Source organism: Eptatretus burgeri, chromosome 11 (assembly GCF_056783735.1).
Source record: "Eptatretus burgeri isolate ZD-2024b chromosome 11, Ebu_testis_v1, whole genome shotgun sequence".
Classification (NCBI taxonomy): Eukaryota; Metazoa; Chordata; class Myxini; order Myxiniformes; family Myxinidae; genus Eptatretus; species Eptatretus burgeri.
The window spans coordinates 78106056-78122008 of NC_140971.1; the positions used below are offsets into that span (position 1 = coordinate 78106056).

At 43.0% G+C, this 15953-nt stretch overlaps 1 long non-coding RNA gene across 1 annotated transcript in view; it reads right to left on the minus strand.

Moving 5' to 3' along the window:
• Positions 1 to 14600: 14600 nt before the first annotated feature.
• The window catches only part of LOC147017439 (uncharacterized), a 72605-nt gene continuing 71252 nt past the window's right edge, over positions 14601 to 15953 (minus strand). The window contains exon 3 of the long non-coding RNA XR_015049503.1: positions 14601 to 15828. This is a non-coding gene — a long non-coding RNA (uncharacterized LOC147017439). The remainder of the gene's footprint in view (positions 15829 to 15953) is intronic.

A 15953-nucleotide genomic window follows, 5' to 3' on the forward strand; every position in this document is an offset into this window, starting at 1 on the left:
TATATATATATGTATATGTATATATATATGTATATATATATATATATATATATATATATATATATATATATATATATATATATATATATATATATATATATATATATATATATATATATATATATGTATGTATATATATATATGTATACATATGTATATATATGTATACATACATACATATATATATGTATATATATGTATGTATATATATATATATATACATATATATATATATATATATATGTATGTATATATATATATGTATATATATGTATATATATGTATACATACATATATATATATATGTATATATATGTATATATATGTATATATATATATATGTATATATATATATGTATATATATATACATACGTATGTATATATATGTATACATACATATACATATGTATATATATGTATACATATACATATACATATGTATATATATGTATACATATACATATACATATGTATATATATGTATACATATACATATACATATGTATACATATACATATACATATGTATATATATGTATACATATACATATACATATGTATACATATACATATACATATGTATATATATGTATACATATACATATACATATACATATGTATATATATGTATACATATATACAGTATTGATTTATATGTATATCTATAATTAATATCCATCCGGAAACCAAGGAGCTGGAGTTTGCTGCATCTGTTTCCCTTGTCCATACTTTCGTTCGTCTTCAGGTCCCTGAAGGCAAGCTGTGGTATCGGCAGTAATACTACTCACACAGGGGCTGCATATATGTGGTTACACAAGGTCCTTGCCAAAATCAAACGTCTTCCTTCACACATGCTAAAACCAATCATTCCATTGAAAAATTCTGGGTAAAACGGTTAGCTTTTTGGTTGATGCTGACCTGATGGGTGGACGTGGCACTGTGCAAGGCAAAACAGAAGAGTTGGCAGTAATAAGGGTGTGTGCGTATACTGTGAGTAAAAGCAGGCATCGGCAGTGGGCGTAATGCCAAGTATGAGCCAGTGGCTCCAGCATGTGAAGATTTCATCAGCGGCGGAGAAGAGGCACAACCGCGGAACGTTGTCTGGAGGAGCATGCTGCTGTGATTGTCCCCAGAACATTGCGTTCTTGGTTCCAGCCCTGGCAGGAAAGACCAGGTTTTGTGGGAGTTGTTCCAATTTCTGCCTCCAGGCCCCTGACTGCCATGTGCATGTCGAGGCCTGCTCAATGCAGTAAATCTCAAGTATGGTGCCGGTGCGTCTATCTACCGGATCAACATGTCCTTTAACTCATGTTGATTTTTACTTCTGCAAAACCACGTGACCATAGCACAATGGTCTATTGTGTGAAATAAAGGGATTGTGAGGTGGAGGTAAATCTTGGTTTTGCAATATAGGTGCACAATTGTCAATTTATTTTGAACTATTGCACCAAATGTTTTGGCAAAAAAAAAGGAAAGTCAAAAGTTCTGATTTCTGAATAAATGCTTTCCAGAGAGTGGTGTTGAAATCTCAGGAAATGACGTCACTTCCCCCAGAGAGCCGCTTGATATTGGAGCAAAAACATGATTTTAATTCACTTTCATGACATGTGCACAAGTATATATGCTCATCGTAAGCTTGTTGCAAAATCACATTGTGTGATGTACATATATTATAATGAGATTTTAAAAAAACCATGATGGGACCCATAACCACTCAAGAAGTCTTGTGGCAAGTTTTCCCACTGTTTGAGCCAAGCTATTGGCACCTCTTATGGCATGCTTGGTCTTGGAACTCTTCAATTGTAGAATGCGACCAAAAACTTGTTTTGGTGCTTCAGATGCGGGGTGTTGCAACATTGAGTACCCAATCTTTCCAAAGGGAATATGATTCCAGGTGTTCCATCTCCTTGCATTCACTTGTGGATCCCAATTAAGACCTCATGGTGCCTCTCAAAAACAGTAGGAGATAATGTGCTAACATCTTGGTTAAATTATAAGTTTTTGCTCCAATAATGTACAATGGTGTACTCGTGTAGTGACACAGCTGGGGCATGGTGATTATGCAACCAGGTGCAGATACCACACGGAAATAATCTAAGATGAATGGACCTTGAGCTAAAGCGTAACCTCGGTACGGCTTATGGGTAACATAACAAAATAAGAACCCCCAAAACAGTAACGCGAAGCTCTTGTGGACCTGCGACGTATGCCGCAGGTAAAAATAGGGGAATACTTCATTAAACAAGCATGTGATGGTTTTCTTTTGTGCGTTAAAACATTCTCTCAAAGTTTCTCATCATTCCATTATATTCCATCCACGACCATGTCCCTCTCCACTGTGTTGACGATGCTGAAGTTGCTGGCAGGCAGAAAGAGGATGCACTCGGTGGTTTGCCATTGCTAATCCCAGGGGAGGTCATGCCGGGCATGAATGTGTCTCATTTGGCCATGGTATCAGCATACAAATGACCTACCTTTTTTAAAAGATACCCCATGGGATCTTTAACACCCACCAGTGAAAGCTCACATGTAGGACACCCGGCTGAACAACCATCCAAAGGAGTGCACACGTGCACACACACAGTGATGCAACACCCTATTAGCGAAGTATTAGGATGACGTATAGTCCAGTGGGGAAAATCAAACCGAGACTGAGGCAGCTCAACGGCGAATTGTATTACCTGTGCATCATCTGGCCATGCCTTTCTCATCATCCAGGTGTATTAATTACCTCCGCCACTGAAGGTAGACAGAGGTTTTGTTTTCACCCCTGTTTGCTTGTTTGTCTGTATGTCTGTGAGCAGGATATCTCAAAAGTTTTGGACGGATTCGGGTGGACAGTGGACGGGTTTCGTGTGCAACAAGGACGAATTGATTCGATTTTTGTGAAGATCTAAATGCGGATACTAGAAGATACAACATGTTGAGCGAAAACATGATAATCAATGAAAATTTACTCCCAATGAGTAGATGACAGCCACACTGAAAGCTCATTAATTTGCAGATGAGAACGTAGAGACCGACTTTGCCCGACATCTCTTGCGTTATTATAATGAAAAATTGATGAAATGCCCTGAAACTCGAACTTGTTCTGTAAGTTGACATAATAAAGCCAAGTACCAAGTTTCAGTTGAATATGTTAAAGGTCAGGTCAGTTATGGGAGCATGCGCCAGAGCAGCGCGTCGCTGTGTCCACTTTCCGCCGGTACTCCAGGGGCCTCCGTCTGGCCTTCCCCCAGGCAGATGCCAGGCCCATCCCCATCTCCTTGAGATGCCGATCAACCTGCTGCAACCACGAGGCATGTGGTCGGCCCATTGGCCTCCTCCACTCAGGACACTACCTCACCTAGAGAATCTGGTGAGCAGGATCAGCGTCAGGAAAACGAGCCACATGTCCATACAGCCACAGCTGACGCTCACGGACTATGCAGGTAACAAATCTCATTTGAGTCTCTCTCAGCAACCGCTTGTTGGACATAAACTCCGACCAGTTATAGCCAACGATTCTCCGAAGAGACCTGGTTCCAAAGGAATTACGTCTCCGTCTCACATCATTGGTCAGAGTTCTTGTCTCGCATACATAGAGCAAGACTGGAAGCAGCAATGACCTGAAGACTCGGACTTTCCTCTTCCCGCACAGGTACCGGCAGCGCCACACTCCATGATCCAGTGAATCCATGACACCCCAGGCCCGACCCAGACGTCTATTGACCTCTGACTCACAGCCGGCAGAGACATGAATATCACTACCAAGGTAAGTGAATCTCTCCATGACCTCAACATTCTCACCACATACAGGCACAGACAGGACAGCAGCATCCAAGATATTAATGAAAGCCTGGATCTTAGTTTTGATCCAGGAAACCCGTAATCCCAGCGGCTCCGACTCCTCATTCAGCACCTCGAGGGACCCCGAAAGGATATCTAAAGTCTACGTATGGATGACTGCATCATCTGCGAAATCAAGGTCAGAGATCTTGACATTCCCAAACGATGCACCGCAGCTTGATTTCTCTGACATACTCCCTAGAATCCAGTCCATACAAGTGCTGAAAAGTGTGGGGGCCAGGACACACCCCTGATGAACTCCAGTAACAACTGTAAATAAGTCAGAGATGGTACCACCACATCTCACAACACTCTCAGTTCCAGAGTAGACTTCAGACATCAGATCGATCAGTTTTGGTGGCACCCCACGAAGACCAAGAATCCTCCAGAGGGCATCCCGATTCACCGAATCAAACGCTTTACAGAGATCAACATAGGCTGCAAGCAGCCCCTGCCGAAACTCTCATCTGCGTTCGGTGAGGACCCGAAGAGCAAGGATACGGTCAATCGTTGACCTCTTTGGTGTAAAGCCTGACTGCTCTGGATGCTGGTGCTCAAGCAGATGGTTGCGAACCCTCTCAATAATTATCCCAGCAAAGACCTTGCCCGGCACTGAGAGCAGCGTCACCCCTCGGTAGTTGATGCAGTCTTGGCGATCACCCTTCCCTTTCCAGAGAGGGCCAACAAGGCTCCTCTTCCAATCGGTTGGGATGATGCCTGTGTCGCAGGCAGAGCACAGAACTGCATGCAATGACACAAGTGCAGCATTTCCACCAGCCCTGAAAAGTTCAGCATGGATGCCACAGATCCCTGGAGCTTTACCCCATTTCAACCGGTTCACCGCAGCCTGTGTTTCCACAAACGAAGGTGGACCACAGTTGATTGGAGGGTCAGCAACAGGGATTGTAACACCCTTGACGTCCAACTTGACAGCTGGTGAATCAGCCTGGTACAACCACTCAAAGTAACCAGCCCAGGGGCCTTCACTTCGGACTCCTCTGTCAAGAGCCTACCACCCTCTGCTCTAACTGCAGTACACCGAGGGATGGGCTTGGATGAACGCAATGCGTGAATTCCCCTGCAAGCAGGATGAGAATCCCTTGACCACAGTTGATCTCCACCCCCTCACAGATTCCTCACACATCGGCCTCCTTGTCCACCCTTAGCACACGTACAGTTTTATGCCTCATTTCCCTGAACAGCTCAGCTCTGCCATTCAGCCTCTTCCTGCGACACTGGTCAATGGTATCCAGTGTCCGTTGAGAGACAAAATTCTTCTTTGCCCTATGGTGAGTTCAAAGACATCCACTAGCAACATCAAGGACGGTGGTCTCGAAGACACTCCACAACTCTTCATGACCTCCCAAAGCACCCGGACTCCTCAAATCTGCACTCAGCTTGTTCGCAAACTCTTCAGCTACCCTTCCATCCTTGCGCTTGCCAACATCCAGCCTAGGCTTGGATGGTACCATTCTCCAGGATTTAAGGTGCAACTTCAGAGTTGCTACAACAAGCTGGTGGTCAGTATTGAGGAACTGAGCACTTGGTCGACCCTGCAGTTCTGTATCATCCTCCAGCGACCGTCAACGAGGACATCATCACTCTCCTTTGTCACACCGCCAGTGTTGAAATACCAAGTCCAGCGATGAGCTTGTGGGTGCTGAAACCATGAACCGGCCACCCTAAGTCCATGACTTCTTGCAAAGTCAAGGAACTTGGTGCTATTCTGGTTCATAGTTCCTGACCCATGGGGACCAACACACATGTCTCATAACTATCCCTAACAGTTCCAGTCGATGCATTGAAATCCCCCAAGACTAGAAGTGTATCTCGTCTGGGGCACTGATCAACCACAGACTCGAGCGTGGCATAGAATGCATCCTTCATGGTGAGATCACTCGCCTCAGTTGGAGCACAAACGGAGACCAGGGAAATGACACCCTCGAAGTGATGAATCATGTCTCATAATATGCTCATTGACTGGTGTTACCTCAATTATCATGGGAGTCAGCTTATTGGACACAGCTGCAGCAACTCCTTGGGATGGTAACCATCAGAGCGACTCGACCAATAGTTGGTGTAACCACCCACCATGATCTCGCCGCAATCCGGTCTCCGAACCTCAGAGAGTGCTGCAATACCGATGTCCAAACGCTTGAGCTCAGATGATAACAGAGACAGGTGATCATCCTCTCTTAGGGATAGGACATTCCAGGCACCCACCTGAAGGGTCCGCTTCAGGTTAACCCAAGGAGACCACCGTCTGGTGGATGACATCTCAGCACCACTCCGACACACTCTCCCACAATCTGACCCAGGAATGTTACCCCGTGGTTTCCCTCCTATCATCAAAGATCGGGGGTCCCGAAGGCTTTGCCCCAATCCCGTCATCCAGTGAGCTGCCCTGCGAAGGGAAGCTGCACAGGAGGTACTCCCATGGAGTGGGTTTTCAGATTTTTTTGGCGTTTTTGTGTTTTGCGGAGTGAAGGGTTTTACGGTGGCCGGAGTGCAAATCCTGCCACTAACCTCCTAATAAAAAGTAACCCAACTGCAGGAGGACGTCCGCAGATACAGTTGGACATTAGATATGGATGGCCGTTGGCTCACAAGGAGCTCCTCCGCCCTTTTACAGGTTTTGTTTTTAATCCTGCTGGGTGTCCATATCCAAACACCCTCCTCACCAGAAAACCTGGTGGGGGAGATGGTTTAGTCGCCGACAACCCGACCATGGAACAGGTTAGTACAGGTTTCCATGATACCTGGAGCAAGTCACAGATCTAATCTGGCTTGACCTGACAGATGGAATGGGGGAGAAAGGGAATGTTAAAGAGAATGGGGAAAAAAGTCTGAAAAACCACAGGTGGGACGGACAGGCGGAGAGCAAACCTTTCGTCTTCTCCGGTGAAAACGATAGGGGACGAATACCACAGGTACAGATTCCCTCCAATACGTTTATATAATAATATGGAATCTTGGTAATTAAAGAGAGCTCAGGTATTTACTTTGACCCATTTCCTCTCCTCATCGGTTTTTCTACATTTCGGAGCCAGAAATGTATTATGTATGCAAATATGACACACACACACACACACACACACACACACACACACACACACACACACACACACACACACACACACACACACACACACACACACACACACACACACACACACACACACACACACACACACTCACACACACACACACACACACACACACACTTTCTCTACTGTCTTCTCCCAAACCTTACCATTTTCTCTCTTTCCTCCTCTTACACTCCCCAACCTTTCTTTCTTTCTCCAGAAAAATCATTCCTTTTCTCTGCTATTATTTTATGAATCCTCGACCCACAACCTCAGTGCATATGTCGGCCTGGCAGGGTAGATTCGAGGTTTGTTCACTCTCCCATGAGTTGTGTCGCCTGGGTTTGAATGTGGGCCCAGCCATCAACTGTCATCCTGGTGTTCCGCATGCAAGGTGATAGATACATCGATGTGTGAGCCATCCATGGGAAGGACTTTAATTCAGAGGACCCATCTGCCAGCACCGGTCTTTGGTGAACATTAAAGATCCCACGTTGTTTTTCGTGAAAAGAATGCGAGTTATCTCTGGCACTCTTGATACATGACAAATTCTTCCCCAAGTCACCTACAGTCGAACGTCAGGCTTTACCAGTCGGTTAGTGTCGGACTTTGGCCAATCGGTTTCCTTGGCAGAGCCCACAAGAAGGTGGGAATTGTTATGGCTGATAAGGTCGAAGTAGTACTACTCCTGTACGTATGGAAGAAAGAGATGGCCTGTTATTGATTTCCATGAAGTGAGCATAAAAATCCAAGAAATATACCATTATATATTTTTGTATGATGATGACAAAAGTGAGCATCGTTTTCAATCAACAATGATCATCTTTGTAACTATTCAAAGAGCTAAACCCACACTAACCTCCCATAATTCATATGATACCACCTTTACATTAGTGAGATTCACCAACACGTGCATCAGGACTTGCATAATCGTGAATCAAGGGAGACGGAATAAATACTTGAGGAATGGTGTCATCGCTCAGTTTCACAATATCCAGCGCCAGAGGAAAAAGCAAATAGAGTTCCAACGACAATATAAAACTGTAGTGAAAGTGTTGGGGGCATAAGAGAGGTTTACGTCTCTGTAGTAGCTATCTGGGGCTAAATCTGGTGACAGTTGTGCAACAGGAATGTCATTTTTACAAGTCCACACCTTCGGCCTTTTGGAAATTCCCAGTGAGCAATCCAACTTTGAAATGAGGTCGTGAGGTCATATGTGCGGTACAGATCGAATAAGTCAATAACTGAGCCGAGCCGAGTGACAGCTTCTTGGAAACTCCCTCTTTCGCGTGTCGATTCTGCGAGTTCCAGAGCCCGCTGGGCATTTCACCGAAAACTATGAAAACCACAAAAAAGAACTTACTGGGTGTTACTGGTGGATTCACCAAGCTTTTACGCTCGCTGTACCTGATCATTATTCTCCATCCCTCTGAGGAAGATCATTGTTGACTTTTCATCATAGTTTGGATATGGTGAAAACTCAACAATTATATTAATATTTTCTGGAATTAGCCCGTCCCTCTGCGTAGCAGGAGATGGGGTTTTGGTGTGTGTGTGTGTGTGTGTGTGTGTGTGTGTGTGTGTGTGTGTGTGTGTGTGTGTGTGTGTGTGTGTGTGTGTGTGTGTGTGTTTGTGTGTTGTCCATTGTTACCTCTATAAGTCGTGTTTCAGAAGGTGGAACGGGGTCCTCCCAGGACTGTAAGTATCCACTTTCCTTTCGTTGAAGGATCGGATTCATGACCTAAGTTGTGGTGTTCTCAGAGTTTTGTTCCGTGGGCTCTTTTCAGGATCGTTAATGAGCCCCTGACAGCTTCCAACTGCAGGTTGTTGGTGGTAATGTTCCCAGGGATGGTTTGTATGATCTTTGTCAGGTTCTTCTTTATCATTCCCATGGCTCCAATTACCACTGGTGCAATTTTGGTATTCTTCAGCTTCCAGGATCTTTTCACTTCATTCTTGAGGTCTTGGTATTTGGTCATTTTCTTGATTTCTGCATTAGTTAGACCAAAATCACTGGGTACTGAAACTTCAATTAACAATGCCTTATTTTCCTCTGTATCTGAGTACTATGTTCGGTGGCAGTACTTTGTTCTCCATGTTCATGCTGGGTGGTATCATCACGTTGTATGTGAGCATTATGTCCTTGTTTTCAATGATTGCTATTGGTTCGTGTTTCCATTTTTCTAAAACTTGGATATTGAAGTTTCTGCAGATGTGCCAGTGGATTACTGTAAAAAATATTTGTGCCTTGGTGTGTACAGCTGTTCTGACATGAGTTCTTTTTTAGATCACGATAGGAGGTGACTCGTACTTTCTGTTTCTATCTTGCAAAATCTACACTTGTCTGATTGACTCAGTCTTACCATTTTTACAGCCATTGGTGTAGTGTCCTTGGTCTTGGTGATTTATTATGATTCTCTGTCCCAATTTTGTTGACCTCTTCTTTGTCATTCCAGTGATCTAATTTGTCGATCCCCAATCTTTCCAACTGTCGAACTCTTTAAAAAAAAAACATATTTCCCTGGTCTTTTTTTTTCTTTTTCCCAGTTGTCACTATGTATCTGTTGATATTTCGTGTTGTATTTACTGCACCTACGCCAACGAAGGTGGATGGAGGTTATATTTTCACCCTTGTCTGCTGATTTGTTTGTTACTTGCGAAAATCAAAAATTTTTTCAAGTATATTCGTCGGTTTTGTGCGTTATTCTGTCTGTCTGTTTGTTACTTGCAAAATCAAATATTTTTCAAGTATATTGGTCGGTCAATTGTTATTCTGTCTGTTAATCGCCTACAGGTCGTAATTCTAAACTGATTGTCATGAAACTTTACCAAGTAGTAGAGGGAGTCTCAACTGAGTAGCCGATTGATTTTAAAGGTCAAAGGTCACATTGAGGCCAAATTTCTAAAATCATTTTTTTGATTGATTGACTTGAAAGTTGAACAGGATTTTCATGTTGTGTCACTGAATTGGTAAACCAACGAAATGATGTCAAAAGGTCAAACTTCTAAAATCATCAACTTTCATTGGAAAAAATCATCGTTTTTCATCCGATTAACCTGAAAATTAAGCAGCAATTGTATAGTGCATTACTCAATTTGGAAAATAACTATTTTTGATGTCAAACAGTCAAACTTTTTTATTGTATACACTGTCGAGGCTCGTATGAGAGCTAACACATAGAACGTACAACAAGGGAAGCAGTCGACAAGAGTGGAGGAGGGGGGAGAGGGATGGAAAAAAACAGACATGAGGAAATCTGTGGAAGTGAGAATGATGGGACGGGGTACACAGGGAAAACAAGATGGACACTACAGGTTCTTTCAGGTTCTCACATGACAAGGACTTTTAGGAAGGAAAGCAGGGAATTTGGAGAAGTTGGGTTTGGGGTGGATTAGCGGGGGTAGAAAAGATCATGGTTTTGGATGGGGGAAGATAAGAGATGGTGGTGAACAGTTGTTTTTAAGACCTGGAGGGAAGAGTGGGAGTGAAGAAAGTGTGGGAGTTTATTCCAAAGGCCTGGAAAAAGAGGAATGAAAGAGTGAAGGTGAGCAGTGATTCTTGATTTTGGTAGTTTTACCAGAAAGGGGTTGCTGGCAGACCTTGAGCACCCTGCAGAAATATGGGGGGGGGCATATCTCAGCCAGAGCAGGGGGGCGAGGCCAGAGAGGAGACGGTAGAAGACAGACAGACCACCGACCTGCCTGCGGCGAGAGAGTGGAAGACCCAAGGACTCAGTCTCATCATGAGAGATACCAATGGTCCTAAATGTCTTGGTTTCCATAGCATGAAGCTGAGAAAGATTAGAGGAGGGAGCACACACCCAGAGGGGAGAGCAGGACTCCATCAGGCTGCAGACGAAAGCTTTGCATGTGGTCAGGAGCTCAGGTGTGCCAAGGAAGGACTTTGAATGACGGAGGTTGCCCAGTCGGTGACTGGCTTTGGAGGCCAGGTTGGAAATGTGGCTTTCCCAGGATAGATCATGGCAGATAGTGAGACCCAGAAGCTTGAATGAAAGGACTTCTTCCCGAGGATTGTTGAGAAAGCAGATGGGTGTGTTTTCCAGATAGTACTTTCGGAGCGACATCGTGACAGTGTGATACTTCCAAAATCGAACTGCCAATAAGAACTTCTAAAAGTGTGAGACTTCTAATGAAAACTTCTAAAATCATCAACTTAAATCTGAAAAGTAATCAATTTTCATCCGATTGACCTGAGCTTTGATTCAGATTGTCAGTTTTAATCTCAATGCAATGGACAATTTGATGTAACCTTGGCAACCTTTGGAGAGGGCAGTTAATTTTGCAAGTATCGTGCTCTGCACAATGTCTTTTCACTTGCAAAATCGAAGATATTTCAAGGATATTGGTCGGTCGATTTTGTTATTCTGTCTGTCTGTCAATCGCCTACAGGTCACAATTTTAAACCGATCTTCACGAAACTTCACCACGTGGTAGAGTTTGTCATAAGGAAGAAGCCTATTGTTTTTGAGGTCAAAAGGTCAGCCTAGGCCAAAAGCTCAACATGGGCGACATTTCGAAAATTGTCAATTTTCATGCGATTGACTTGAAATTTGAAGAGCATTTGCAGATTAGCTCACTGATTTCAACCACTACATCGTTCTGTTTGACTTTAAATTTGAAGAGCATTTGCATATTAGCTCACTGATTTCAACCACTACATCGTTCTGTTTTGCCAATTCACAGATATTTTAGAAGCCATGATGAGTAATTTTTCATTTGTTTGTCTGTTTATGACACAATATCTCAAAAAGTCGTGGACAGATTCTGACAAAATTTGGTTGAGAGCTTGGGTATATGACACCGCCAAAATGATGATATTTTGGTGAAGATCTGGATCCGAGAATTTTAAAGTGATTTTCTCACCTCACCTTTGACCTTTGAGAGATTGGGCCAAAAACGACATATGGGCATCTAAAAAAGTTGTGGAGGCATTCGGCCGAAACTTGGTCACCAGGTTGGGTATGTAACAAGGGCGAATTGATTCGATTTTAGTGAAGATCCGAATCCAGACCTGTGATTTTTTTCAGTGACTCTTCACCATTGAGTGATAGGGCTAAAACAATCTAAAGCACGATATCTAAAAAAAAAATGTGGATGGATTCGGATTCGGATGAAACTTGGTGGATGAGTTGGTTCGGTGACAAGAACAAGTCAATTAATTTTTAGTTCAGGTCCGAATCCGGATCCAGCCTATCAGTGGGATACAAAACGTAAACTAATCAGCCTGGCAGATGTACATGTCTAGTGAGTGCCCAGGTTCCAGTTTTCTTTTGTTTTTGTTTTGCAGGTGTTGATGCTGTATTTGTTGCTGTTTTGGTTTTGTGCCTGAGATCTTTTATTTGCACCTGTTTTTAGAAGGTGTTTATGTGTTCGTGTGTTTGTGCATCTGGCCAGGCCATAACGTTTTTACCATTTGAGCTTTTGTCATAAAATTTTTAACAAATCTTCATTATGAAAATATGGAGATAAATTAATAATTGGGTCAAAATGTCAAAGGGCAAACAAAGTCACAATAAGTACAATTAGGCCTTATTAGCCCATCCAAAAATCCACAATACATTCATTATGCCTCCGCCACTGAAGATGACTTTAGGCATGATCTTTTTGGGTTGTCCGTCCGTACGTATGTATGTATTTATGTACTTATGTCCGTGCCAAATCTCGTTATCGTGATATCTTAAGAACCGTGGAGCGGATTTTGTTCAAACTTGGTAGCAAGTATATATTGTGACACAAATATGATATGATTAGATTTTGGGGTCATTAGCTCAAAGGTCAGAGGTTATGTTTGGTAAAAATTGGTACCATGCTAACTTATGAAACTGATTGGATTTTGACCAAATTTGATACAAGTATTCAGTATAATGCAAAGATGAACTGATTAGATGGTGGCATAAAGAGGTCAAAGGTCAGAGATAGGTTTTCCGTGATATAATAAAACCTCCGTGATAGGTTTTCGTTTCCGCGATAACTTAAGAACGGCTGAAAAGATTCAATTCAAACTTTGTACAAGTATGTGTAATGATGTACAGTGTACACAAACTGATTAGATTTTGGGGTCAATAGATCAAAGGTCATGTCAGATAAAATGTGATGCAGTATTTGAGAAAAGCTGAAGGGATTTAAATCAAACTTGGTGCAAGTATGTATCATGATGTAATAATGTGTGTGAAGGCACGACATGGCCAAAATTATGTGGACACCTGCTCGTCCAACATCTCATTCCAAAATCATGGGCATTAATATGGAGTTGGGCCTCTTTTGCTGCTGTAACAGCCTCCACTCTTCTGGGATGGCTTTCCACGAGATGTTGGAACATTACTCGGGGGGGGGGGGGATTTGCTTCCATTCAGCTACAAAAGCATTAGTGAGGTTGGGCACTGGTGCTGGGCGATTATGACTGGCTCGCAGTCGGTGTTCCAATTCATTCCAAAGGTGTTCAATGGGGTTGAGGTTAGGGCTCTGTGCAGGACAGTCACGTTCTTCCACACGATCTTGCCAAACCATTTCTGTATGGACCTCGCTTTGTGCATGGGGGCATTGTCATGCTGCAACAGGAAAGGACCTTCCCTAAACTGTTGCCACAAAGTTAGACGCTCAGAATCGTCTAGAATGTTATTGTATGCTTTGGTGTTAAGATTTCCCTTCACTGGTACTAAGGGGCTGAGCCCGAACCATGTAAAACAGCCTGAGACCATTATTCCTCCTCCACCAAACTCTACAGTTGGCACTATGCATTCGGGCAAGCAACGTTCTCCTGGCATCCGCCAAACTCAGATTAGTCCGTTGGACTGCCAGATGGTGAAGCGTGATTCATCACTCCAGAGAGCGTGTTTCCACTGCTCCAGAGTCAAACGGTGTTGACCTTTACATCACTCCAGCTAACGCTTGGCATTGCTCATGGTGATCTTAGGCTTGTGTGTGGCTGCTCGGCCATGGAAACTCATTTCATGAAGCTCTCGACGAAAAGTGCTTGTGCTGACGTTGCTCCCAGAGTCAGTTTGGAACTCGGTCGTGAGTGTTGCAACCGACGACAGACGATTTTTTTTGTTTTGCGCGCTTCAGCACTCTGCGGTCCCATTCTATGAGCTTGTGTGGCCTACCACTTCGCGGCTGAGCTGTTGTTACTCCGAGACGTTTCCACTTCACAATAACAGCACTTACAGTTGACCGAGGCAGCTGTAGCAGGGCAGAAATTTGATGAACTGACTTGTTGGAAAGGTGGCATCCTGTGACGGTGCCACGTTGAAAGTCACTGAGCTCTTCAGTACGGCCCATTCGACTGCCAATATTTATCTACGGAGATTGCATGGCTGTGTGCTTGATTTTATACACCTGTCAGCAATGGGTGTGGCTGAAATTGCTAAATCCACGAATTTGAAGGGGTGTCCACATACTTTTTGGCCATGTAGTTTCAGTCAACGTCATGACACGAAGAGTGCCATTCTAGTTTTTGTTCTGAATTACATAAAACTTCAGGAATAGGTGTTACATTTTGTGTTACACAGGTGTACCAAATATCAGAAGCGTAACTTGTAAAACTGTAGTTTGGCACTTCATCAATCACATGCTCCAATTGTCCGCCACTGTGCTCAATACAGATTTGAACACGATGGGCGAAGTTGTTGATTATGTGCTGACATTCGGCAAGTGGGATAGATCAAATGCAAGGGTCTCCAGCTATCCTCATCAGGTGGCACTGTACCCCAGTAGGCAATCTTCCTTGAGTTCATTTCGCCATTAAGCAATAAGTGAGCCTCGTCAATTATAAAAAATACATGGCTCCTCCTCAATTTTCTTCATAAACCACTGAGCCATTTCAAGAAGCTTGTTTTTGTGAGGGTCAGTGAGTTTGTGCCTGACTTGTGTTTTGTATGGATAAAGTTTCATGTCATCACAGAGAATCCTTCTGAAATGTGACACTACCAGTCCAAGTTCTTGACCGTGGCGGCGAAGCGACCTTTTTAGATTGTCTTCAACCAACTGTTGTACCCTCTCAATGACTTCAGGAGTTCTCAGCAAAGGGCATCCAGAATGAGTTGGTCTGTCCTTTGATTTTGAGTGTAACTTGTGCACATTTCCTTGCTCTCGAATTTTCTTCGTCAATTTGAATATTCTCTTTTTGCATGGGGCATCTCTGCAGTTTAATTTTCCGAGCATTCCTTGAGTTTTGACTAAGGATTACGTTTCGATGTAGGATTTACAGAAAAAAAAGCCTTTTCTTCATTTGTCCAGGGCATTATTTCCTGCAGGACCTGACTTATTATCTGACATAAGAGATTAAAAAAAAACATGAAAAATAAATGAATAGTGAATAAATCAGAGGGTTTGTTTTTGTTTTTTTTGGAACACCCAGTACCATTTGAGCTTTTGCAATCAAATTTCCAACAATCCATTATTTTGAGAATATGGAGAAATAATTCATAAAATAAAAAAAATTTCAACTATTGTTTTCGTCAAGTTTAGAGTACAAAGCGGACACAGATGGGCTTTGCATTTTGTGATGCTTTCAAGTTATGAACTGCACCGTCAAGGAAATACCTCACAGACGTAGAAAATCTTTCGTGAATGCAAGACACAAACGTTGAACATTCAAAATTGTGGAGTACCAGAAAAATCTCAGGAAGCAAGACAAAACAACAGCTTCAAGAAAATCTTCAACTATGTGAGTTTAGAGATTGTTGTGCAATATTTCCTGCTGTGCAGAATTATCCATATTACAAGGAGATATCAATTAATAATAGCAATAAGCTTGATGTTGACTTAACGGTTAAGGTGGCTGGCTTAAGATCTTTAAGGTCTTGGGTTTGAGCCCTTGTCGTGCCATTAAATAACACCAGGTGGGGTGACAGCCTGTCGTCCTTCCAAGGTCGACAAAATGAATACCAGCATCCTGGAAACAGGGGGCACTGCATCAGCGGCACAGCCATACTCTCAGTAATGATGCAACCAGCAGCCACTGGCTGCATACAAAATACTAATAATATTACTTTCTGTACACTGGGCTTCATCAGCACT